Source organism: Aquarana catesbeiana, linkage group LG06, assembly GCF_042186555.1.
Source record: "Aquarana catesbeiana isolate 2022-GZ linkage group LG06, ASM4218655v1, whole genome shotgun sequence".
NCBI lineage: Eukaryota > Metazoa > Chordata > Amphibia > Anura > Ranidae > Aquarana > Aquarana catesbeiana.
The window spans coordinates 334,264,617-334,291,001 of NC_133329.1; the positions used below are offsets into that span (position 1 = coordinate 334,264,617).

The 26,385-nt window shown below is 40.7% G+C and overlaps 1 protein-coding gene and 1 pseudogene across 8 annotated transcripts in view; both read left to right on the forward strand.

Annotated features, from left to right (window-relative positions):
- The window catches only part of LOC141147786 (intelectin-1-like), a 175,154-nt gene that overhangs the window by 109,719 nt on the left and 39,050 nt on the right, over positions 1–26,385 (forward strand). The window lies entirely within an intron of this gene.
- Positions 14,495–14,613, forward strand: LOC141101977 (5S ribosomal RNA; annotated as a pseudogene).

A 26,385-nucleotide genomic window follows, 5' to 3' on the forward strand; every position in this document is an offset into this window, starting at 1 on the left:
CTGCTCTCCTGTCTTCCTGCTTGTGGGCAGCAACTATTGTGCCCGTGCACTTAGGGGTACCTTTTGCACAGAGTGCGCTCATCAATGTCCGGGACCAGGCGGAGACTGCGATCATGTGGAACATCAAACATTAAAGTGGATGTAAACCCGATTCATGAAATCTGACTTAGGCACATATATCTGTAGGATTTTCTTATCTCTCTCCAAAGCACTAAATCCCGTGTCCTTCTTCTGTTTCGTTCCCCTGTTATACGTCTGATAACTTCTGACAAGCTCTCTGAGATGGGAGATAAAACCAGTCGGAGAGAGGCTCATAAAGCGGTAATAAGGGGAATCCTTATAAAGCATGGGGCTCGTATTAAGAGAGAAAGGGAGGGACAATTAGAGCGGCTTCTATCCACATTAAGTACAGTAGAATTACAACATAAACTCTCCGCTAGCCCCCTCCTAGAAGCAGAACTGGCTTCGCTCCGCAATCAAATTAATGACATCCTTGGTTACAGAGCCAAAGTGGCGCTACAAAAATGCCGACTTACGGCATACGAATCTGGAAACAAATGTGGGAAGGTTTTAGCCAGAGCGGTCAGAGACGTTAAAACACGAACATACATTCCCCACATGAGAACCCCGAATGGATCCAAAGTCAGCCTACCAAACCAAATATCTAAAGTGTTTAGAGATTACTACGAAACCCTGTACAATCTCCCGACCCCATCTAGTACCCCTTCAATAATAAAGGACTACAAAAACTCAGCTCAATTGCCCACACTGACCTCCGAGGATAAGGCCGACTTAGATACCCCGATCACTACAGAAGAACTGGAATTGGCAATCAGCTCAACCAAACTGGGTAAAGCTCCGGGCCCGGACGGGTTCACTCTGCAATTTTACAAGACCCTTCTCCCGACTCTTTGCCCCCATCTGGTAACTTTTTACAATGACCTGGGACAGACAGCGACCCTCACCAGAGACACTTCAAAGGCACACGTTACCGTAATACCGAAAGAAGGAAAAGACCCGACCATATGTAGTAACTACAGACCCATTTCCCTTCTAAACATTGACCTTAAACTGTTCACTAAAATTGGTGACCCGACTAGCTCGTCATATGCAAAACTTAATTCATCTAGATCAAGTGGGGTTTATCCCCACAAGGGAAGCCAGGGACAGCACAACGAAAGTACTGAACCTCATTCATATAGCTAATCAGACTCATATACCATCTATTTTTGTCAATACCGACGCTGAAAAAGCATTCGACCGAGTCCACTGGCCCTACATGTTTGCAGTCCTCAGGCACATCGGACTAGGGGAAACTATGATTAAATGGATTACCCAAATCTACTCAACTCCTACTGCACAGGTCAAAGCGAATGGCATCCTGTCAGACCCCTTTCAGATTAAAAACGGAACCAGGCAGGGCTGCCCACTATCACCCCTCTTATTCGCCCTATCCCTAGAGCCATTTTTATGCAAGATCAGACTGAACCCAGATATCCAAGGCCTTACGGTTGGAGACTATCACTATAAAGTATCAGCTTATGCTGATGATCTACTTTTCTCCCTCACAAATCCATCTATCTCACTCCCAAGCCTCCTCCGAGAATTCGACATATATGGAGCTATCTCTAATTTGAAAATTAATTATACTAAATCAGAGGCGATGGGGGTTGGGATTCCACCTACCCTCTTGTCCACTCTTAAATCTAGTTTTAATTTCAAATAGACATCCTCCGCCCTCACATACCTAGGTACTTCGGTCCCAGCTGATTTAACTCGCACTTTCGACCTAAACTTCCCTCCCCTGCTGATCAAGACTCAGGCCCTGCTGGACTTGTGGCAAAAAGGCCTGCATTCATGGTTTGGCAGATGTAACTTGATCAAAATGTGCATCCTACCCAAATTTCTATATTTACTACAAACACTCCCAATCTCAATTCCCTCACAGTTCTTTAAAAAAGTACACGCGCAATTTAATACCTTTATTTAGGCAAACAAAGAAACCAGGCTTACCCCGTACCCTTCTGTCCCTCCCCAAGTTAAATGGGGGTTTGGCGGTTCCCGATGTAAGGATATATTATCAGGCTGCCCATTTGGGCAGGGTCATTGATTGGTGCCGTCACCAGGAATCTAAATTATGGACACGTTTGGAACAAGCCCAAACACAAATCCCGCTAGGAAGTGCGATTTGGTGTCGTGAACACTTGCCACCAAATCTAAAGAAACACCCAACTATAGGTACAACAATCCGCGTTGGCTCACAAGAATGTTTTACACACTTGCTCTCCACGACCGAATCACCATTATTTCCCATTATAGGAAACCCTCAATTCCCTCCCGGGATGGATCCCCAAATCAGAGACAAGCTTTACACAGCTGCACAAGGGCACAACATTTTTTGATAAACGGATCTTGGGCCTCGACAGAAACACTTACCGGTGCCACAGGGCCATTTAAGCAGCCATTCTGGACCGCTCTCCAATTAAGACACTTCCTCACGTCTATACCTAACCCACAATGTTTTAATAAGCCATTAACAACATTTGAGGAACTCTGTGTGACAGAGTACACCCTTCCAAAGGTGCTGTCCCTGATGTATAGCCTCTTGATCTCTCAGAGGACATGACGTTGAACTTCATCAGTAAGTGAGAAAAGGACCTGGACCACACTTTTACGCCGGCCCAGGTTCAACGCATAATTATGTTCACCTCAAAATCCTCCATCTGTACCAAAGTACAGGAAACAAATTACAAGCTCCTAACAAGGTGGTACCTCACCCCACATGCTTTACATATCCGATACCTAGAGAGGTCGGAAATCTGCTGGAGATGTCTAAGACATAGAGGCACGATATTACATGTGTTTTGGTCCTGCCCTAAGCTTACGTTTTTCTGGACCAAAATTAGAGAAATCATTCAGAAATTTACAGAGTACACTATCCCGGATGATCCGGCCTTCTTCTTATTACATGTATCTACCATGTAGGCAAAATTATACAAGAAGTCGATTGTGCGTCATCTATTAAATGCTGCCAAAGCATGTATCCCACTTTGCTGGAAAAACCAAACACCGCCAACAGTAGCAAATTGGATTCAGAAGGTAGAAGATATCGGTAAGCTGGAAGACCTGGTGCTTTCTGCGAGAAACCAACAGGAAAAATATGACAAGAACAAGACATGGGCATTATAGAAACAATTCCCCAGAAGGCATTGAACTCAGAGCTTCCTGATAGATCAGACACCTTAGTGCATCCAAACCTCGGGGCTGTCTTGACTCAGCCAGGGCCCTAGCCTGTCCCACTCTCATAATCTATCCTTTGCCCTCCTCTATTCATTCTACCCCCCCCCCTTTCCCCTGTGTCTCCCCCCTTCTTATTTTCCCTTCCTTGGGTTGTTAATGCAAGCGCACAAATAGTACACTAGCTGGAGGATGGAGATGGAGAAAGAAGGAGGGAATAGGTTAGTGTAATGTGTAAGTAGAAGAAAGGACTCTAGGGCTATTTACCTTATCCCTTGGACAGATAAATATACATATGTAATTTTCAGATTAATGGATACTTCATCATCTCATATCATCTCATATCAACCTAACAGAGATGTAATATCAGTAATGAAACTGTATGATCACATGTATATATGAAACCTGCTGCTCCTCCTATCTATATAGTTGTTTATTATGGTGATGCTGTGTGCTTGTGTTGCATTGTCCTTGCCCACGTTGGGCATTAATAAAAACATTTATATTTGAAAAAAAAAAAAAACAGTCAGAAATTTGTGTGGGGTTGGGTGCTATAAATAGATTAGCAGATAGCTTGTCTTGTCACAGCACAGCTCTACACATTCCTTCCTTCTTCTGCCTATGTGGAGGGAGGGGAGGGGGGAGTGTGCCTTTCCTCCAGTCAGCTGCCACGCAGTGTATGCCAAGAATCCACTCCTACTGTTGAATGAGGATGTAAAAATTCTAACATGATGTGAGAATTCTAAAGAATATAACAAGTTGAAGACAGCAGATATACATGCATAGTTGCCAATTGTCCCGAATTTCCTGGGACATTCCTGAGATTTAGACCTTTGTCCCGCTTTTAGCATTTCCTGGGAAACGTATAGCCTGGTCACTCGCCAAGGGGAACAAGCAAGAGGCAGAGCCAGCCGGGTAGCTGCCAAGAGAAATTGAGCTGCCGCCAACCCCCCGCCCAGCGGCCTTCCCACCTGTTGTGGGAAAGGCCACAGGGCAGGGGTTGGCGGCAGCTCAATTTCTATTGACAGCCACCCATCCGGATCCGCCTCTTGGTTGTTCCCCTCAGCAAGAGACCTGTGTTACATGAGAGCTGATCTACTGTAATGGCGGCAGAGACTCCGCTGTTGGGACATCTCACCAGATGTAAGGGAGGGCTCCACTGGGGGACACCTGATGTAAGGGGGAGCTCCACTGGGGGACACCTGATGTAAAGGGGGGCTCCACTGGGCGACACCTGATGTAAGGGGATCACCGCTGAGGGACACCTGATGTAAGCAGGGACTCCACTGAGGGACACCTGATGTAAGGGGGGCACCGCTGAGGGACACCTGATGTAAGGGGGCACCGCTGAGGGACACCTGATGTAAGGGGGGCACCACTGAGGGACACCCGATGTAAGGGGGGCACCGCTTAGGGACACCTGATGTAAGGGGCACTGCTGAGGGACACCTGATGTAAGAAGGGACCCTGCTGAGGGACACCTGATGTAAGGAGGACAATGCTGAGGGACACCTTATGTAAGGAGGGACTCCTGATGTAAGGAGGGACTCTGCCGAGGGACACCTGATGTAAGGAGGGACTCCGCTGAGGGACACCTGATGTAAGAGGGACACCGCTGGAGGACACCTGATGTAAGGAGAGACTTTGCTGGGAGTGCCTGATATATGGAGGGACTCTACTGGAATGCCTGATGTATGGAGGGACTCTGCTGGGAATACCTGATGTAAGGAGGGACTCCGCTGGGGACACCTGATGGTATCTGGTGGCAGGCGATGGTGGCAAGTGACATGCTCAGGGCTCCCACTGATTCAGCATTATGGTGAGTTGAACTATTTCATTTTATATTACAATGTAATAATAGAAAAAATGCTCTTCATTTATTCTGACACCATAACAACCATGGTCCCGGGTGATTGAAGCGCCAACACCAGGTGTTTGGAGTATCTTTATCTGCTGATTGTTAAACTTTCTGAAATACGCATATTTCTATTGGGGTTTAGGATCTGGGCCTGCTGGTCCTCCATCCCTCTTTCTTTCCTTCCTTCTCTCTCTCTCTCTTCTTCACTTTTTCTCCCTTTTTTCTCCCTCCATCCCTCGTTCATCTCGGACTCTAACCACACCCCTTTAAGTCACGCCCCATTTAAGCCACACCCAATATTTAGTTTAAACCACACCCATTTTCCCCCATGGCGTGCTTCACTAAGTCACATCAACAAATGAATGCCCCGCCCCCTAATTATAATAAGAATGTAAAGTTGCATCCAGAGGGCCTTCTTTAGCTTGTGCAAAAGCAGGCACCTCAACCCCTGGGAACATTTTATTCCTTGCATTCTGACCTTTCTACAGTTTGATGTGGACCAGCATCTGGCTCACAGTACTCTAGAGGGACATGTTTTTACCTTAGTCATTCTTTTCGAGAAACCTTTGGCTTTGAGCTCTCTTGTCAAGACCTTTATACAAAGAGTTGCTTGTGTTAATCCCCCACTCCAACCTCCTGTGTCTCTATGGGATATGAATCTGGTGCTTTTGGTTCTTTAAAAACCTACCATTGAATGCATTTTGAATCTCCCATTTGCAGATCTTATGGGTGACTTTTATGGTAGCCATAACCTCTGTTAGGTGTGTCTCTGAGTTGGCAGCTCTTTCTTTCAAGCAGCCTTTTTTTTTTTCAGAGGGACAAGGTGGTCCTGAGACCCAGACCCTCCTTCCTCCCCAAGGTAGTCTCTTCCTTTCATCTCAATGACTATAATGTCCTCCCTTCCCTATGCCACGCTCCGAAACAAGCCAGGGAGATTGCACTCCACTTTCTGGATGTTCCATGGTCTATAATTTTCTGTCTTGTGTCCTGTACTGTTCCTCTTTTTTTTTTACTTAAATGATATTCTTTTATTAGCGCAAGATAAAAATGCCATGCTGAAACACAAACATCCTCCTGTAAACTATCCAGGAATGTGGTTGGTTGATAAACTTGGGAAAAGAACAGTCTTTAACTAGAGCTCAGAATGATTTTTATGGGAGCTGTTCTAGACATAAACAGGGATTTGAAAGCGTTCCTGAAGAATATAATAATGTCTAATATTCTTCTATCTCAAGGGCGTTTCTGGATGAATAGCAAAGTCTTTGTGTAAATATGTCTGTATCATCTCTCTTAATGGGTGTGTGAAAGAGAAGTGTGTCTGTCTTTATCCAAGGCTGCATCTCCACCAAAATGTTAGGAATTTGTTTCATAGTAGAAATGGAAGAATCCTTAGTTCGTACAATACTTCAAGAAAAGTTGTTTATTCTTCAGTAAGATAAGTAAAGACAAGACTTACATAATGACAGCTGGTAACATATGGTAAGGTGTTGGCTTCAGAAGGAGGAAGAGATATCAGATGTTACATTCTCCATACTGTAGGGTTCCTTCCCTCTCTTCCTACCTCTCTTCCTTTACTAGCCATTCAACCCTCTTCAATTCATAATGTTATGTCAGCATTTACTAGAGTAACACCCATTCTTGCATATATGAATATATATGGCTTCAGTCTATGGTTAAGTTGCATAACTCCACCCATTGTCCTGACATAGTAACTCAGAATAGAAGTACCTACACAGCAAAACCACTTCTCTCTGTCCTCTGTCCTGTAACCTTCGGAAACTATTACAATTACGTTATAACATTCATGTGATTCATATATTTTTCAGAAACTTTTATCACTTAAAATAGTAATAAACTCAAAATCTCTAACAATTCCCCTTCAATGCACTAAAATCAACAAACAAAATAAGTGCATTAATCTTAAATAATAAATGTATCTGATCCTCTTTTTTCAATACAAACAATACAATAAACATTAATACAATTTAGTGTGTCAGATATTGTACATAAGCATTTTCCAAAACTCTGAGATATTCCTATGAAAAATATTTAACTATGTCATACCATTGAGAAAATATAAATTATTATATTATTTATTAATTTTAATTAATTATCCATCTAAATCATGTAATATTAAAGATTTTATTCCTTCAATTTCATAAATGTATTTAACTTCTTGTGAAAATCTTATAACTTTAACCATATCATATAACTATTTTAACATAAAGAAGAAATAAATATCTTTGAAATATCAAATTATATTGCTTTGTAATATAAATTATTAATTAATAAATAAAATTTCTTCCATTCCTGGAAATTTCAATAACTAAATAACTTCTACAATATAAGTTTTTTATACATTATCCTTGACACTGAACAATTATAAACATAAGTAATCCACTTGTCTGTAGATACATAAAAAACATAACTTTCCCAATATTTGATTGTCATATTTTATATATTCTATCTATCTTCCTATTTAATTATCTATCTAATCATTTTCTTTAAATTTAGAAACGAAAGACATATCTATAAAAGAAAAAGAAAACAAGTATCAAATTCTTATAAAAAATTATGTTTTCCTGGTAATTTTTAATCAATATAAACCATTTTAGACTGATAATCCTTTCTGTGTTTACCCATTTTATTCTTATTTTTACCAATTCTTTTGAAACAAAAAAACTATAATCCCAATGTACCTTAAAAATAACAAAATAATCTTCCTAATTGGCATCCCAATTGATATCTCAGTTGGCATCTCTGTTGGCATCCCTGGTACCTTCAGATCTATAATTCCTAACCATAACTTTAGCTACTGAAATACATTACTAAACATACTCATTAGAAGTAGAAATCTCATTCAAGACATCATTTCTATTTTAATTTAGCAAAGGACTAGCCATGTTTTGTGAACAAACTTCTGAAATACCTGTACCTGTTGTTTGCAATGTTTGCAAAAACACTTCTTTCTATACAACAGATTATATAAATAACTAAGTATGCTAATCTCAAAAAACATCCAGTCATTAACTCAAAAAGTTAACAAACCCTATGTTTAGAAAATACTAACGTTTTTAAACTAAACCTATAGCAGGTAAATAAGTCACCCAATCTTTACCTTTTTCTTGAATCATCTTACCCTATTTAGACTTTTTAATACTACTCATACGTTCTACAATACCTGAGTACTTAAGATGATAAGAAACAAAAACTTTACTAAACACCTAAAATTGCACACATGGTCCTTCATTACCTGTCCTATAAAATTTTAAATCATTATCTGATTCCATGGTATGAAATCCAACCCCAATGGAATATGACATAAGTTCACAACAACTTAGCTTTTGTTAAAAATATTAACATAATAATAATAATATTATTTTTCTAGAATTACCTCAATTCATTTTTCAAAAAGAAACATTAACAAAAAAAACAACAACAAAAAAAACATCCTTGTATCCTCCTTTAGCAGGTGAAAAAAAACTAATACAATCATTCTATATAGATTTGCCAAATCCCTCAATTCTTTGTAGTATCAAGTAACTCTTTCCTTCTGGATTGTTCTATAAGGCCCCTTTCACACTGGGGCGGTTTGCAGGCGTTATTGCGCTAAAAATACCGCCTGCAAACCGCCCCAAAACAGTCTCCGCTGTTTGTTCAGTGTGAAAGCCCGAGCCCGAGGGCTTTCACACTGAAGTGGTGCACTGGCAGGAGAAGAAAAAATCTCCTGTCAGCCGCATCTTTGGAGCGGTGAAGGAGCGGTGTATTCACCGCTCCTAAACCGCTCCTGCCCATTGAAATCAATGGGACAGCGCGGCTATACCGCGGCAATACGAGTGGATTTAACCCTTTTTCGGCCGCCAGCGGGGGGTTAAAACCGCACCGCTAGTGGCCGAATACCGCGGTAAAACAGCGCTAAAAATAGCGCTGTTTTACTGCCGACGCCCCCTACCGCCCCAGTGTGAAAGGGGCCTTAACAAAGAAAAATATTCTGAAGTTTGATGACAAAGTGTTCTAAAATGAGTAGTTCAGAATTTCTTTTATTTGCTCAAACAAAAAATCATTCAGTCAGGTACCTGGATATGCAAAAAGAAATATTTTCATTGAAAAATAACTCTATCCATTATTGTTGGAATCAGTTATTTTTACAATAAATTGTATCTCCATTTTCAGTCTGTACTGATTCTGACTAAGACAAAATTTCAAAATTAGTCCCCTTCTTTATCCTGTGACTAAATTAAATCTTGTAAAAGAATAATCTTACCAGATTATTGTATTTTTTTCTTTACACTGACAATTGCTTTAATTTTGTAAAAGAACACTAATTTAGGTTGGGCTTTCCTCAATATTCTATTTCTGAAAGAAATTTGATCATGTTGAAGTAGATTCTTTTTCAGAACCAACCATGCCTCTCATACAGTATGATTGAATGAACCACACATGCTCTGTCACTCTGACTGCTAAACAAACACATGACAGTCTTAAGTTCAGCTTTCAGTGCATCCACTAAAAGTTGAAAAAGTGACTTTTTCATGATTAATTTACACAACTGTGGCTCTATCACAATGCATCATTTTAGTCACCATGTATTTATATACCACATCAACTGGCCTTCCTTTTTAACATCCAATTGCCACTAGACAAAGCTGTGTGTATTGACACCTCCTGTTTCCCTTGTAATAACACTTTTAGTGTAACATAAGATGTTTTCAAAACAAATGGTGCAAAACCCTCAATGTGTCTGATCTGTAGCATTGGACATTGCACTCCTAACACATTATTTTTTTAAATACCAATGAAATTGTCTCATCACCCACATACACTTGAATATAAAATGGCTGAGAGAGATCTTTATGTTAATCAAAAATACTAAATTAATAAGGGCTTTCTTTAGATCTTCAAATGATTGTATACAAGTTCTCTCTTGTTATTAAAAATATTTGCCCTATATCCTCAGTAAGCCTTTATAATTCATTAAAATTTGCCCAGACAGATACTTTGCAAAAATCTCAATGAACTCTTGAAAAAAGTTAGTAAGGCCCAAAAAATCTTTTTTTTGTTCAAAAAAATTACTTTAGTAAGTAATGCCTTTTTAAATATTTATTTTTTTCTCATCCATGAACCCTCTTCCAGGTATCTCGAAGATATAACACAAACATTTGTTGTGCTCTGATCCACAGAAGTGAAAACTGTCATGGCATGACTGACCTGTCTGTGTAACTGGATCTGGATTTCTCTGTTGGTAATACATTCCTTACATGTCACATACTCTTCAGAGAATGATCTGTTACTGTCAGTCTTAGCTATCATGCTTTGTACCCCCTTCACTGTACAATTCAGCAAAAATCTTGTTTCACGTTTTTATAATGTTTAACCTTTTTACCACTTTTTAAACATATTTTGTTTGTACATCTGCCAAAAATCATGTACACTACGTTATAATATGACTTTCCTGATTATAGTAATGACAAAAAAATTGTTTAGAGGACAATCTCCTGAAACTCACACATTGGGTCCTGCCCATGAACTGCGATTGGCCATTTCCCCGAAAAAAAACTCCTCCCCCAACCAAAGTCCTTACTTTTACCAGAAATACTCATTTACAAAGACTTTTAACAATTGTTTTTTTTTTTTGCTACAATTTTTTTTTTAGAGTGAACAAAACTTTCATATTTTAATATTTTCTCTGGGTAGCCTTAAGTAAATTAGAACAATCTACTACTTTTCATGTAATAACCAAATCCAAGTTTGGAATTTTTTTGTAAAAATTGCTCAATCCTTAACTTATTATTTCCTGCAACCAAATCTGTAGGATTTTTGTAAAACACTAAACACCATGTTTTCCAATTTCATACAGTTCTTTCCACAATCTTAATCAATAGTTTTTTCTCTGAAAACTTTGTTCTGCCCCCTTTTATGTGTTTTAGAATGACCACGTGTAATAACACACATTTTCTGTTGTTCAGGGCTTAAATATTCATAAACATTTACATGCAGCATTAAACTTAATTTCCTTATTAAAAAACTTCTTTACACTCTGGCATTAATTAATTACCTTACTACTGCACGTATTCCTGTATTCCATATATATGGAATGTATCAATTCCCGATAGTACAGGGACATACTTCTGAGCCTTGAGATGTTAACCATCCCATGTTGTCCTTTTATATAAACAAACACACTAACCCCTTGTTTAGTATGATAGTCCTGTGTACACTTAAAAAAAAAACAAGAGATGAATAATGTCTTTTAACTTTAACTATGCAGCCAGATCCATTCAAAGTGTCTTTTAGGCCAAATTGAATAGTACCCGGGCCTCGTGTCCGAAGAAACGAGGTTTTGCCTGTAAACACTTCTCTTTTTAGAGAGCTGGATCCCAGGATCCAGTACTTTTGGTATTAAGGCCATAAAGTTTTACTGGCGGAGGTGCTATTACAGGTCCAGGATTGTGGGTTTCCCCGAGGATCCCCAGCTCCTGAAGGTTTGTTAGCGGAACCCACCGCGAAGGGTGAAGATTGGGTCTGTTGGTTTTTACCACAGAAAACCCTGTGGCGGAAAAGGTAAGTGGAGTTTTCTAAGAATTTTTTTAATTTCTTATGAAATGTCTCCTTTACTTAGTAAATGTTGTCATGCCTATGTGTCACCACTGGGGGCTGTATTGAGCACATACCTTCTCATGCTTCCTCAAAGAGATCACGCTGTGTGCGGAGCAGCAGGCTTCTTTTTCTCTCCAGCTAGCAGGCAGACCTCCGGTAAGTCTGGGGGGGTTTCCTCCTCAGCAGACACCCCCCACCTGTGCTGTATTCTCCCCCTCTGCATGAGGAAGAGTGTCAGGAGAAAAACGAAAAAAATAAAATGATCAGCACGCCACTCTACTCGGCGGTTTCCAGGCTCTCTACTCGACATTTTTTCCCCTCACATGACGATCCTGTAGGATCAGAGGCCCGCGCTTGCGCGGGAAAGTTTTTTTTTTTTTCAAGAGGAAGGGGGCCGAAGGGGGCAGAGCTTAGCACAGCATTGGCGTTCTCCAACGTCCAGCATGGGAATGTGTTTTTTAAAGCACCATTATTACTGCTGCAGGCTGACGGAGGGACACAAGAGCGTAGAGGGGCATGAAAGAGGTTTGGTGACACAAGCATTCCTTTTGACACATTTACTATTGCATCAGGCTGAGCATTAATAGCAGCGGCAGGGCTGGACTATTGCTCAAGCAATGGATGCGATTTCTTCTGGTAGTACCTCTGCTTTGTGCATCGGACTATGGTCAGAAGGGGGGGTTGAAACACCCCCAAAAAAGAGCTAAAAGGGTCTCCCTCAAGCTCCGGAAAGCCTACTCTACAAATGGCATCCTCCCCTGAGAGGGGGTGGCTGGTCAGAGTGAAATCGGGGCCATGAAATGTTTGCTAACTGTTTTCAACACTGCAGCCCTTGTTCATTTTACTAAAGATCTCTTTTACCTCAGCCATGGTAGGTTTAAAAAAAAAAAAAGAAGTTTAGCGACTTTAATTGCATCCCAGTGTGGTCAAGATGCGACAGGTTCTCTTCCATTTCCCTAGGACCCTCAAACTGAGGAACTAGGGGCAGGAGAAGACGAATTCCCCCAGGGGACCGTGGTGAGGCTGATGACTCCTCTTCTGACGTGTCAAATGCGCGAGAGTCAGCTTTCACAATCTGTAAGATTTTTTTTTGCTGAATGATCCGCTCCACATTTATGTACCCTTAACTGAGTGTTTGGGTTCGCTAAAGCCTCCTCAAGCTATGCATGCCTTTTCCTGTCCATTCTTTGTTGGAAAAGTTATTTTGTATCTGGAGGATCACCCAGATAAGCATTATTTTCCTTTCTAAACATTTTCACACTTTATTCTATGGTAGAGAAAATTCACTAAGTAGGGTATACCGGCAATTGACGCTACTATATCCTTTGTGAATAAGTTTGACTATATATTCTATTAAAAAAAACAAAACACTTTTTTTCTGGCAGATTGAGTGTCTCAGCCTGCGCTGACAGTAATTGGTTAACGTTGAGAGACCAGTTTAAACAGGTGTTCAAGGTTATCCTGCTCAGCAGGCCCAGGAGGCAGCTTTATGTTTGCAATAGTTGCTATGACGGATTCTACCTTTTAGGCCCTGCGCCCTTCCCTAAGCGTCATGCAAGAAGCTCCTGGTTAGTCTTCCTTTTTGCGGTGAAACAGCTATCTGGGGATATTTTGGATAATATATCCAAAGAATTTCTAGTGAAAAAGTACCCCTTTTGCCATTTAAGTAAAGGAGTAAATGTATTTTCGTTTCAAAGCTCCTTCTTCTGTATCAGGGACGTGAGCCTCCAGGCAGTCACGACGGCTTCCTCCGTCAGGTTCAAAAGGTAATCCTCAGGGTTAACCCCAGGGGCAAAAGAGGTCTTGGGGGAGGAGCCTACAAGATACTGAAGCCTCCTTATGAGGAGGTGCCCCCGCTTGCTCAATAGGGAGAATTCTTTTGCAGTTCTCAGGGATCTGGCAGAAGGAGTGTCAAATCAAATGGGGGACTTCCTCAATAGCTCCAAGGTACAAACTGGAGTTCCAAGAGTTTCCGTCTCCTCGTTTTCTCAGATCAAACGTTCCTAAGGATCCAGAGAAAAAGAAGTCTCTCTCAAACATTGGATCATCTTTTGGCAAAAAATGTTCATGGGGGCCCACATGTAAGAGCAGAGGTTGGGGTTTGGTTAAATCCAAATGGACATTCTGGATCTCAAAAATCTAAATTTAATTCCTGAATATAACCACTCTTTTTTTGCATGGAGTCAATCCAATCAGTTATCTCCATCCTACAAGGAGAACTTCTGGCGTCAATCGACGTCAAAGATGCATATCTCCATATGCCTATTTCCTCGCTCACTAGTAATATCTACTTTTCAAAGTGGAAAATCTTCATTTTCAGTGTGTAGCTCTGCTTCCGAACTAGCTACTGCACCTCGAGTACAAAGGTTCTGGCTCCTCTTCTAGCCAGATTGAGGGCCCAAGGTTTAGTCGATCTGCTCTTGATAGACCAGTCAGTATCCCGCTTAAAGTATGGTCAGCACATTCCACTACCTGGAATATCTAGGTCGGATTCTCAACCTAGGAGAAATCTTCTTTAAAACCATGAAGAAGGCTAAAATACTTGGGTCTGATCATAGGTACACCCAGAAAAGGGTATTCGTACCACAGGCAAAGATCAGTGCCATAAAGGAACTGATTTAGGTGGTCAAAGCAAGATGAATTTCTCCTATGCAACTTCGCATGAGGTTGTTGGGAAAGATGGTGGCTTCATTCGAGGCCGTTCCTTATGCTCACTTTCATCAAGACTGCTGCAAAACAGTATCCTATCGGTTTAAAACAAAAGGGTTCAAGCTCTACATTCCCAATGTGTCTGGCTCCAAAGCCTACAACCACATCACCCTGTTAGCACCCGATCTCGTCTGATTAAGGAGGCTAAGCAGGGTCGGGCCTGGTTAGTACCCAGATGAAAGACCACCTGGAAATACCAGGTGCTGTAGGCTGGGTGCACCGGAGCCTCAGTTTATGGTAATATCCAAAAATCTGCAAAAGGGGAAAATCCTTTCTTCAGTTACCTGGGAAATAGTAACAACATATGCCAACCTTTTTTGTTTAGGTTGGGGAACAGTTCTGAAAGAGGCAACTGTCCAAGAGAAGTGACCCAGATCAGAAATAGCCTTGCCCATTAACATTTTAGAAATTCAGGCAGAGCACTTGGTCCTGAGGGCCTGAACGTTCAGTTTACGGTATTGACCTGCCAGGATTCAATCCGTCAATAGCACAACAATGGCCTATATTAATCACCAAGGGGGCACAAGAAGTTATGCGACCCAGAGAAAGATGAATCATATCCTATCTTGGGCAGAATACAATATACTTTGCCTATCGGCAGTCTTCATTCTAGGAATAGAAAATTAGCAGGCGGACTTCTTGAGTCTCCAGCAGTTGTTCCCGGGAGAATGGTTCCTTCACCCTGATATCTTCCTGTCAATATGTCAAAGATGGGGGATCCCAGACATAGATCTGTTTGCGTCCAGGATTCAACAAAGAAATTGACAACTTTGTGTCAAGAACAAAGGATCCGCTAGCATGCGGAACAGATGCTTTGCTATTCCCGTGGAATCAGTTCTCACTGATTTATGCATTCCCTCTTATTCTGCCTGCGTCCACAACTTCTTGCAGGATTAAGCAGGAAGGGAAGTCGTTGATTCTTGTGACCCCCAACGGGGCCCAGGAAATCTTGGTATGCAGAGATCGTAAAGATGGCAGTAGGGGACCCATGCACCCTACCATCACAGCCAGACCTTCTCTCGCAAGGGCCGGAGTTCCATCCTACTTTACAAATGCTAAATTTAATGGTTTGGCTATTGAGATCCACACTCTGAAGAAGCGTGGGCTGTCAGGTTCTGTAATAAAAAGCTTTATATTGTAGAAAAAGCTTTCAATAATAATGACTGATTGTGAGAAGAATTTCGTTAATTATCTCTGATTCAGCTTAGATCAAACTGTGTGTTTTATTATACACACAAAAACTTGGTAAATACTTACAAAAATAGTACATTCATATTCATAATTAGTGTTGCTTCATATATGCAAAAATGGTCAAGTATAGTTCATTTGTTTTAAAGATCTGAAAAGAGTTCTTAAACGGACATGTGCTTTCTTCTTTGTCTTGGCTTTTTAAAATGGCTGATAAACCTCATGTGTCCTGAAAGAAAATCTGTGTGCTGTAGATGTTGTTCTGAAGGCAGGTAAGATGGAACAGACTGAACAGCTTTTTTTGCTTTTGTCTATATGGACTCAGCCTTTTCAAATTCGCACCCAAACATAAACCCCTCCCATAATCACTCCCCTTTTTACAAGGGTGGGGGCAAGAGTAGATATCTGAGCTCTCAACATCTGGTTCATTTTAAACAGACCTTCTATACATAAGACAGGATATGTGGGAGAGGGGCAATCAGACCAAACATCAGACCACTTAAAAAATGCCTCTTTCAAACAGAATATCGGTTACATAGGAATACCTTAAAACCATACATATATTATTTACAATATCCATCAAAATCCTGACAGGTTCTAGATTTTGAAGTCTCAGTTAATAAGTCACCATCTGGATGTTATTTAACTCAATGTCTGTCATTCATACAATTATAGGGAATTCATACTCTGTATAAAGCCAATTAAAATTTAGATATTAAGAATATAACAGAGCCGGCCTCCATAATTATATATTCTGAAATCTGGGAAACATATGTCTCCTGGTGTGAAAACAGGAGCTGCACCCCAGGAAATAGGTCAAAGGTAGAGTCCTTGAATTTCTGCAGATGGGGTGAGAAATAAAGCTGGCCTTGAGTGCTTTCTAAGCACAGATCTCGTCCTTATCAGTATTATTTCAATGACCACTTGCTTCGCATTCTTTGGTTCGTAACTCATTCAGGGGGTAACATGGCTTAATCTCCGGTTAGGTAACCCCTGAACCCTTGGGACTTGAATTTAGTTTTGTCGGCATTACAAAACAGCCTTTTTTTGGGCCGATACGACATATTTCCTTGGTCCTTTTTTGACAAGGGAACTATTTTTTTCTGGTAACAATATCTGCTGCAAGAAGGGTATCAGAATTTGCTGCTCTTTCTTGTAAAGAGCCATATTTTTATTATTCACAAGGATAAGGTAGTATTGCATCCTCATCCTAACTTTTCACCAAAGGTAGTATCAGGTTTTTATCTAAACCAGGATATTGTTCTACCTTCATTTTTCCAGAACCCTGTTCTTTGGAATAAAAATCACTACATTCTCTTGATGTGGTGGGAGCAGTCAAAGTCTACTTAAAGGTGATTGCTCAGATTCGGAAAATGGATATGTTGTTCGTGTTGCCTGAAGGTCCTAAAAGAGGACAGGCAGCATCGAAATCTACTATTCTAAATAGATTCCACAAGTAATCGTTCAAGCTTATGGTTTAAAGAGGTAGATTCCACCCTCTCAAATCAAAACACACTTCTCTAGGGCTGTTAGTGCTTTGTGGGCAGTGCATCACCAAGCCTCCATGGCTCAAATCTGCAAGGCCGCAACTTGGTCTTCAATCCATACATTTACCAGATTCTATCTGGTGGATGTAAAAAGACATGAGGATGTCGCCTTGGGCGCAGTGTACTGCAGGTAGCAGTATAAATCCTCTCTTCTCGTGGTGCCCTACTTTGGTTGTGTCTCCCTCCCCTCAGTTGCCATTGCTCTGGGACATCCCACATAGTAATTACGATGGCTCTGTGTCCCATGATGTATGATTAAAGAAAATAGGATTTTTATAACCGCTTACCTGTAAAAATCCTTTTCTTTTGAAGTACATCACGGGACACAGAGGTCTCACCCCTCTTTCTAGTATACACGTGTATTGCTTTGCTACAAAACTGAGATACTCCCAGTAGTGGGAGGGGATATATAGGGAGGCAACTTCTTGTTTAGGGTGTGCCAGTGTCCAGCACCTGAAGGTGGACTGTAACCCACATAGTAATTACTATGGCTCTGTGTCCTGTGATGTACTTCAAAAGAAAAGGATTTTACAGGTAAGCTGTTATAAAAATCCTATATTTTTTTCTTTGAAGAATAATTTTCTTGTAGATTTTTCTTTGTTCCTTGAATTGTGTGCTGTAGTGTTTGCCTGTTGTTCTTTTTTGCCTTTGTCCTTGGACCGTCCAACTTCAAACATCAAAGTCCAACTTTCATATTAGTTCACCCAAAGAGTACATCTGCCCGTTGTACCAACAAAGGTGGCTTTTTTTTTTTTAAATAACGTGAAGTCTTAGTTCCTGTTTCAACACTTATTTTTCTTCTTGGGCAACAACCCAATATTTTCTTATGTGAGACTTTCTCTCCTTCTTAGGAACTAACCTTGGCAGAAAGCTCCACGTACGTAACGTTACATTTTCACAAACAAAGCCCTGGATTTCCAGAATAACTTGAAGCATACCGTCCAATTGGCCTTGACAATCAACTTCGTAGGCTGGGTCTTTTTTTTTTTTTTTCGTACAAACTTTGGCTAGAGGTGAGAAAAACAGACTCACCCTTGGTAGCAGAACCGAAATACTGGAGTCAAGATTAATAGTCGTCTTTTACTGGACTGTTGTCCACATCTGACGCAACACAAACACCTCTTTCTAGGTTCTTTAATCATTTTTTCCTGAGACTTGATCAATCACGGAATTGTGTTAGTCTCCCCCTTTGTCAAGGAGTGGGGAAAAAAATGGAACACTGTGGCTGACTCACCAAATTGAAGAATATAATAATATCTAATATTCTTCTATCTCAAGGACGTTTCTGGATGAATAGCAAAGTCTTTGTGTAAATATGTCTGTGTCATCTCTCCTAATGGGTGTGTAAAAGAGAAGTGTGTCTGTCTTTATCCAAGGCCGCATCTCCACCAAAATGTTAGGAATTTGTTTCATAGTAGAAATTGAAGAATCCTTAGTTCGTAAAGTACTTCAAGAAAAGTTGTTTATTCTTCAGAAAGATAAGTAAAGACAAGACTTTAATAATGACAGCTGGTAACATATGGTAAGGTGATGGCTTCAGAAGGAGGAAGAGATATCAGATGTTACATTCTCCATAGTGTAGGGTTTCTTCCCTCTCTTCCTACCTCTCTTCCTCACTAGCCATTCAACCCTCTTCGATTCTTATACTGTTTCATAATGTTATGTCAGCATTTACTAGAATAACATTCTTGCATATATGCTTATATGGCTTCAGTCTATAGTTAAGTTGCATAACTCCACCCATTGTCCTGACATAATAACTCAGAGTAGAAGTATCTACACAGCAAAACCACTTCTCTCTGTCCTCTGTCCTGTAACCTTCAGAAACTAACATTACAATTACATTATAACATTCATGTGATTCATATATTTTTCAGAAACTTGTATCACTTAAAATAGTAATAAACTCAAAATCTCTAACAGTTCCCAAGGATAAAAAAAACTCTGTCCATGCTAAGGAAAGTCAAGAATGGATTGACAAGCAATTTCATCTCAGGCTCCCAATGTTTGAGTTGACTTGGGACTCTTATTTTACTTATTGATTCCAATGATGAAATAAGCACATTTGAAACTCAGACTATTCCAGAGAGAATCTTGAATTAGTGGAAGAGGTGTAGTACTAAGAATGTATGGATATTTCTTGTACACAGCTTGAGTTCCAATACTCTTTTTTTTTTTATATTTTTTTTTTATTTCCTTAATACACAACAAACAAAACAAGACAAAACATCATACACAGTGAAGCAAAGTATTAATGCAAATTCAAGATCCAGTCTCATTACATATCAAAGGAGTATTTTTAACTAAGCAAGGGTCTAAACTATCACATTTAACATATTAAATATCAATCCATATCAATATAAAAAAAAATAGCCTTGGGTTCCTACTAACCACAGTGGCCTCAGAAATCCTATAACTATAAATGTCTATATTAACCCCATGGATCAATCAATCAATAACCCTTGTGGGCATGCAATGCCGTATATGGTTTATCCAATCACTTTGCCCAAACTTTATCAAACTTACCAGGGGAACCCCTATTCGTGTAGGTATCTCTATACAGTGGAAGATTATTATTTACCAATTGTTTCCAATATACAAGCGTAGGAGAAAAGGATTTCTTCTAATGTAAAGCAATAGCCTTTCTCACATAAAATAATGTTGTGTTAACACTCGCTCTGACACTGTAGGTAGAGTAGCCTCCACCAGACCCAGCAAGCATACAGACATTGAAAGCTGTAAGGGAGCAGAGGTGAATTCAATAAATCTTCCACTTTCACCAAAAAAAATAACTATGTATGGGCAAGTCCAGAAGATGTGTGTGAAATCCCCCTGTGCCGCACCACACCGCCAACACTCAGATGAGCACGCAGGATTTATATTTTGAAGTCTATATGGCGTAATATATGCTCTATGTACCAGTTTAAATTGAATCATGTGGTCTCTCAAGAATACCTGGGATCGCAGAGTCCAAGTCCAGTATGTCTCGCATCCACCTAGCTCTAAGACCCTCCAACGACAGGAGGGAAATTGAAATAAAATGAGAATATAATCTGGAGGTGCACCTCTTCAAACATTCAGACCTAAGTACTGAATCTAGTCTAAAATTGTTAAAGTATCTTGTGAAAACTGGGCATGAAAGGTATGGGAAGGCTGAAGATATCTAAATAAATGAGAACTAGGCAGATTAAAAAGTGAAGCAAGTGTAGTAAAAGTAGACAATTTCTGTTCAGTAACTATCTGAGAAACTAATTTCATATGCAATAGGCTCTGGTAATTTGTAAAATCGAGGTAGGGCAGGATTAAACCATAATGGGGCATTTGCTGAAATTGCGTCCTTAAAGCGGGGTTCCGGACGTTTTTTTTCAAACACTGTAGCTGCTGACTTTTAATAAGGACACTTACCTGTCCAGCGAGCCCGCGATGTCGGCCCCCCCGAGGCCAATCCGTCCATTGGATCGGCCGGCGGCGCCTCCATCCTAACTAAGGAAAATCTTCTACTGCGCATGCGCGAGCGGCGCAGCACTCTGTGAATGGCCCCATTGTTTCCTGGGACACACACATGTCCCAGAAGGCAACGGGGCCTCTCACCTTAGGAGGCGGAAGCACCGCGGAATAGGAAGAGGCAGATTAGGAAGACCTCCACCTTTTTAGGGTGGACCTCCACTTTAAGATAATGTTCACTTCTAAGGCCCGCCTCCCAAACTCAAATAGTGTTGAGCATTGATGCGGTCAGCTGGTAGGGTGCCCTATGGCCCCTAAACACAAGTAACCTAAGAGCTTATAAGGAACCCACCACCGCTGCTTCCAACCGAGTAGAGTTGTTAGATAAATCTGGACTTAGCCACCATGCGACGTAATCAACTGAGAGGCTAAAAAATATTTATATAAATCTGGAAAAGCTAGACTACCTTGATCACAAGGGCACATCAAGGTGGTCAATTTATATCTAGGATTCTTTGATCCCAAAAAATGGGAAAAGTTGATTTAGTTTTGTAAAAAAGGAGACAGGGAGCCACTGAGGAGAATGTCTAAAAAGGTAAATACATTTTGGTTTAATTTTCATTTTTAGGAGATTAATACATCCCAATAAGGATAATGGTAGAGATTTCCACATTTTCAACTTTAACCCAATATCCCCTGGGATCGGTGTCAAATTCAAGGAGATAAATTCAGAAGCTTGGCGAAAGATTACAACTCCTAAATACTTGAAATTCTCTACCCACTTCAATGGAATATCATTCGAAGCCATACTACAAGCCTCAATATCTATTGCTAACAAGGACTTTGTCCAATTTACCTTCAGCCCAGTAACTGTCGAAAACGAATCCAAAATCCGTAAAGCCCCTTGGAGAGAGGGTCCAGCATCATTCAAAAATAATAAAAGATCATCTGCATACAAGGCTACCCTCTCCTCCAACCAACCAATCCGCAGCCCCTTAATATTAGAGGAGGTGCAGAGGGCCTCCACCACAGGTTCCATTGCAATAGGGAAGAGGATTGGAGACAGAGGGCAACCCTGTGGAGTTCCCCTAAATAATGAGAAGGGATAAAGACACATATGACAACAGAGGCTGCCCCAACAAATATAGCAAAGTCTGGTCTAAGTGGCTGGCAGATCCCTCCACCGCTTCAGGGGCCTCTCAGTAGACCCCAATCACAAAGTAGCTCCCAAGCGGGTGCCAGGTGTACACAATAATCTACAATATGCTATTTTACCATGAACAACTGCACATAGCACCACCATGACCCAGTAAACTGTACCGCTATGACTGATGTTATAATATATTCTTCATGAATAAGGTGACAGCGTGATTCCTGCAAGGATCACATAGACATCATATTAGACCAATGTATGTTTAACTGTTTGTTCTCTCTATCTGTTTTTTTTTCTCTTTTTAAAAACCAATAAAAAGATTTTGAAAAAAAAAAAAAAATAATGAGAAGGGAGTCGACAACCCTCCCCCCATTTTCACTGCAGCTGTGGGATGTCTATATAGGACCTGCAACTATGTTATGAATACCATTGGAAAGCCCATTCTATGGAGTACCTCCCATAAAAAGGGCCATTCAAGAGTGTTGAAAGCCATATATATATATATATATATATATATATATATATATATATATAGCAATTACCCCCGAAGGAGTTGCTGATTTTTGATCGGGCCTGTTCTTTGATTTCTTACACCCCTTCTAAGTTTGTTTCAATCCCCTTGACACAGCTGTAGTGCAGTATTGTAATGATCCTGACACAAATTTTAGTTCAATATATATATTACAATTACTTATACCTGAGTGTTTGTTGCTCCACCTGCAGGAGAAAGACAACACTGCACGCAAAATTTGTGGTTAACCAAAAATAACTTCTTTTACTGGTCTGATATTAAAAGTAATCACAGTGACTATACTTATCACACCAACGTAGCGTGACAGTACAGTGAATATTTACAGTAATCTTGATACAAATACACACATATATATATATATATATATATATATATATATATATATGGTTCTCTTGAATAAACCCTCTCTTGGTGCGTCTTCAGGTGGGACCAGTGTTCAAAGTGACAACGCCTTAACTCTGGACACCTTCCCACCTTCAGCACACTGTAGCAATCAAAAACACTGGAATATCAACACCCCACAGTTCTAAATCACTAGGGAGCTCCCCCTGCTTTGACAGTGCAGTAACTCTATTATTATGGCTAAAATACAAGGCCTTGTATTGATAGAAATAGTCCTGTTATCTTCAGTCTTCAGTTATCTTCTGCTAGCTAGAAAATCAATAATTGTAATCCACAGAGATTGTGACCAATAGAATGGTGAGGAGTAATATACTGTAGTAATGACAACCAGATAGATTTGCTGTATAATCCTTCTTGAGAAACAAATATTCAACATCAATTCTTAGGTAATGAAATCTAATTTGAGGTCTGCGCAAATATGACTCTTCCCTCCGCTGTTTGTTCTGTGGAACTATCAGTCCCAGCAACACTTGACAATCAATATAAGCGTGTGTAGTGTGATGCAGACTTCTGGGCGTTAGCCCTCTCACTGCACTGGATCCAGACAGATGGATGTCTCCGCTCCACAGTTTTCAGTCTATCTGAAGTTAAAGCTGCACTGTTTCACTGTTCCGTTCACTAACGACCAAGAGTCCTCGGTTACCTCCTTCACGGGTCTCCGGAACAATCACTCTGCTGCCCCAGAACACTGTGATCTAAGGCAGGATCGCTGGCTGCTGTTCCGCTCCGCACAGGGTAGGCCGCGACTCCGTGGGACACACACACCCACAGAGCCTTGCTGACAGGCCACGCGTCCCAGGAACAAGAGACCTAAGATGGCCGCTCCCAGCCTTTTTATAGTCTCCCCACAATGCAGTTCTGTTCTCTGAGGTTTGTGGGAATCACTGAGCATTGTGGGTAGGTCAAGTTAATGTCCAAACGTAAACAAACAGAATACTTCCATGTCACCTCTGAACAATAAATAAAAATAAAGGTGTTGTACTTTTATATTTTGGACGCTAGATGTCGCCATATCAACTTATTACCCTTACAGCAACACATATGACTAGAAGCAAATATTGTCAGCGCTATATATAATTTTTTTTTTCACTCTTTGTTATATTGCAGCCATTTGCTAAAATCATTTTAGTTCATTTTTTTTCCTCATTAATGTACACACAGCACCCCATATTGACAGAAAAACACAGAATTGTTGACATTTTTGCAGATTTATTACAAAAGAACTGAACTGAACTAAAAACTGAAACATCACATGGTCCTAAGTATTCAGACCCTTTGCTGTGACACTCATATATTTAACTCAGGTGCTGTCCATTTCTTCTGATCATCCTTGAGATGGTTCTACACCTTCATTTGAGTCCAGCTGTGTTTGATTATACTGATTGGACTTGATTAGGAAAGCCACACACCTGTCTATATAAGACCTTACAGCTCACAGTGCATGTCAGAGCAAATGAGAATCATGAGGTCAAAAGGAACTGCATGAAGAGCTCAGAGACAGAATTGTGGCAAGGCACAGATCTGGCCAAGGTTACAAAAAAATTTCTGCTGCACTTAAGGTTCCTAAGAGCACAGTGGCCTCCATAATCCTTAAATAGAAGACGTTTGGAACAACCAGAACCCTTCCTAGAGCTGGCCGTCTGGCCAAACTGAGCTATCGAGGGAGAAGAGCCTTGGTGAGAGAGGTAAAGAAGAACCCAAAGATCACTGTGGCTAAGCTCCAGAGATGCAGTCGGGAGATGGGAGAAAGTTGTAGAAAGTCAACCATCACTGCAGCCCTCCACGAGTCGGGGTGGCCCGACAGAAGCCTCTCCTCAGTGCAAGACACATGAAAGCCCGCATGGAGTTTGCTAAAAAAACACCTGAAGGACTCCAAGATGGTGAGAAACAAGATTCTCTGGTCTGATGAGACCAAGATAGAACTTTTTGGCCTTAATTCTAAACGGTATATGTAGAGAAAACCGGGCACTGCTCATCACTTGTCCAATACAGTCCCAACAGTGAAGCATGGTGGTGGCAGAATCATGCTGTGGGGGTGTTTTTCAGCTGCAGGGACAGGACATGGTTGCAATCGAGGGAAAGATGAATGCGGCTAAGTGCAGGGATATCCTGGGCGAAAACCTTCTCCAGAGTGCTCAGGACCTCGGACTGGGCCAAAGGTTTACCTTCCAACAAGACAATGACCCTAAGCACACAGCTAAAATAACGAAGGAGTGGCTTCACAACAACTCCGTGACTGTTCTTGGATGGCCCAACCAGAGCCCTGACTTAAACCCAATTGAGCATCTCTGGAGAGACCAAAAAATGGCTGTCCACCAACGTTTACCATCCAACCTGGCAGAACTGGAGAGGATCTGCAAGGAGGAATGGCAGAGGATTCCCAAATCCAGGTGTGAAAAACTTGTTGCATCTTTCCCAAAAAGACTCATGGCTGTATTAGATCAAAAGGGTGCTTCTACTAATTACTGAGCAAAGGGTCTGAATACTTAGGACCATGTGATATTTCAGTTTTTATTTTTTATTAAATCTGCAAAAATGTCAACAATTCTGTGTTTTTCTGTCAATATGGGGTGCTGTGTGTACATTAATGAGGGAAATAATGAACTTAAATGATTTTAGCAAATGGTTGAAATATAACAAAGAGTGGAAAATTTAACGGGGTCTGAATACTTTCCGTCCCCACTATATATATATATATATATATATATATATATATATATATATTCTCCTGTACTGTACAACTAAGAAAATAGGAATTTTGACTCACCTGTAAATTCCATATCCATACAGAACACAGGTCCCTCCACTCTGTCCACTGATTTTTCCTATTGATTGCGTTATAGGAGGGCCACTAGGGTTGTTCTGAGCAAAGCTTTAGCCAATGTCCAATCACCTGAAGGTAGTGGTATATAACCTATGGTTTATGATGTGCTGTCCTGTGTCCTGTACTGTACTCATGGAATTTACTGGTAAGTCATAATTTCTATATTTTTTTAATGTGTATAGCTAAGGAAGGGTTATACTCTTTGTAATGTTTTTTATTGCTTTCTGTGTCTTTGCTGGGGAAATTTACAATCTGTGTGTCTTGGCGACCATTATTACTGAGATAGAAAGTAGGGGAAAATCCAACATTTTAGTCCCGTTTACACTAGTGCAATGACAGACGTCGCATGTGATTCGCACAGCATTGCTGTGCAGATCACATGCAATGTCTGTGCGATGTAAGTTCAGCCATACAAACTGTATGGCTGAAATCGCATTGCATTCTCACCAAAATGGTGCAGGACCCTTTTCTTGGTCCGCTTTGGAATCGGATCGCATGGGTGTTCATACCCATGCAATCCGATTCCTTGCTCCATTCCTTGCACAGTTTGCACTGTGATCAGCGAATCGATCTGGGGGTGTCATTAACTATACATTGACAACCCCAGCGGTTCACAGATCTCAGTGTGAACCACTCTGCGATTCAGATGCGATGCGGGAACCCACACTGGATTCGCAGGGTTCCCGCATTGCTCAAGTGTGAACCTAGCCTTAGAGTTGTCACCAGAGCAAGAGGTAAAGATAATTTATCCAATGGGGACAAATTTCCTGGTGATGAAGTATATAACACAGACACAGAGACCATAAAGACTGAAGTGTTTTGTTGAGCTGAGAAGTTAGAGAATGTGTAACATTGACATTTAGGCTGGGTTCATAAATGCCTGGCTGCAGTTTG